Raw genomic sequence first — 2025 nt, 5'->3', positions numbered from 1 at the left:
TTTTTTGCATTACTATGTGTGAGTAATATTTACAGGTGCATCACAGAAATTTAGAATATTGTGGAAAAAGTTCATTTTTCTCTGTAATTTAATTCAAAACATGAAACTTTCATATTTTTAGATTCATTACAAATAAAGTGGAATATTTCAGGCCCTCTGTGTTGAAATCTTGATGGTTATGGCAATAAGCTCATTGAAATCAAAAATTCATATCTCAAAATATTAAATAAAGAATTTATAGTACAGAAGTGTTGACCTGAGAAGAGCTCTCCTCTCTGGTTCAGTCCACACAACTTCTGACTTCTGACATGACAGAAGGAGGGTTAGCCACAGAAGGTCATTGCTAAAAGATTGGCTGTTGGCAGAACGCTGTATGAAAGCAAATTCATGGAAAGTTGACTGGAAGGTTGAAGTATGGTAGGAAAAGGTGCACAAGCAACAGGGATGGATGACCGCAGCCTTGAGACGATTGTCAATCAAAGCCGTTTCAGAAACTAGGGCGTTTCGCAAGGAGTGGACTGAGGTTGGAGTCAGTGCATCAAGAGCCACCACACAGAAGTGTCCAGGAAATGAGCAACAAGTGTCGCATTCCTAGTGTCAAGCCATTCCTGAACACGAGACAATGTCAGAAGTGTCTTACCTGGGCTAAGGGGGGAAAAAAGAACTGGACCGTTGCTCAGTGGTCCAAAGTCCTCTTTTCAAATGAAAGTAAATTTTGCATTTAATTTGGAAATCAAGGTACCAGAGTCTGGAGGACGAGTGGAGAGGCACAAAATCCAAGTTGCTTGAAGTCCAGTGTGAAGTTTCCACAGTCAGTGAGGATTTGGTGTGCCATGTCATCTGCTGGTGTTGGTCCACTGTGTTTTATCAAGTCCAGAGTCAATGCAGCCGTCTACCAGGAGATTTCAGAGCACTTCATGCTTCCATCTGCTGACAAGCTTTACGAAGATGCTGATTTCCTTTTCCAGCAGGACTTGGCACCTGCCCAAAGTGCCCAAACCACTAGTAACTGGTTTGCAGAACATGGTATTATGTGTTTGCTTAGACAGCCAACTCGCCTGACCTTAACCCCATGGAGATCAAGAGGAAGATGAGAGACACCAGACTCAACAACACAGATGAGCTGAAGGCCGCTATCAAAGCAACCCGGGCTTCCATAACACCTCTGCAGTGCTGCAGGCTGATTACCTCCATGCCACACCGCATTGATGCAGTGCTTTGTGGAAAAGGAGCCCCGACCAAGTACTGAGAGCATAAATTAACCTCTTTCAGAATTTTTCAACTTTTCAGAAAGTCAGCATTTCTGTATTATACCTTCTTTATTCTAATATTCTAATATTTTTAGATATGGATTTTTGATTTCAATGAGCTGTTTTTGGTTTTAAACAATTCCAGTCTGTGTAGAGACATTGTGGATCGACTAAACAATCCACTTTATCCACTTTCAGTAAAATTTGGGAACATCTCAGGCTTTCTAAATGTCTTTGTACAGTTTTTATTCATTCTTGCCCCAAGTTCAAATATTAATTTCCAAGGTACATACAAGCATATTTTTTAGTTTCAAACGGATTTCACGCTTTTTTCAATCCAGCTTTTTGGAACTGCAACAACTGAAAAATGTAATTAGTCATGAAGGGAAGAAACACTGCAACTGTAAAGGTTTTAGATTTTTATTGATAATCATTTTTGACATGACTGCCAGTTTTATATACAACATAATGAATATACAAAATACAGTGTAATGATTAAACATTATTTTGCAGCAGTGAGATATGGATGATAGTTTACAGACAGATGCTAAATGGTACCAAATAGTGCTGTGTGAATAAATACTGGTCGAGGCAGTAGCTGTGTTTCTTGCAGGCATACACGTCCTACTGATGCACAGGAACACCGATTACGGTATATGCAGCAAACCGACAATAATGTGACTACGTTAAATACATTTATTATATACACACAGGATACAGAAGGTGTCACTGGAGTTCCACTGAGGTTTATCTTTAGTCATCATGCATATTTTTA

Source organism: Micropterus dolomieu, linkage group LG04 (assembly GCF_021292245.1).
Source record: "Micropterus dolomieu isolate WLL.071019.BEF.003 ecotype Adirondacks linkage group LG04, ASM2129224v1, whole genome shotgun sequence".
Lineage (NCBI taxonomy): Eukaryota > Metazoa > Chordata > Actinopteri > Centrarchiformes > Centrarchidae > Micropterus > Micropterus dolomieu.
The sequence above is the reverse complement of the archived record's forward strand: the minus strand, read 5'-3'. Positions refer to the sequence as shown.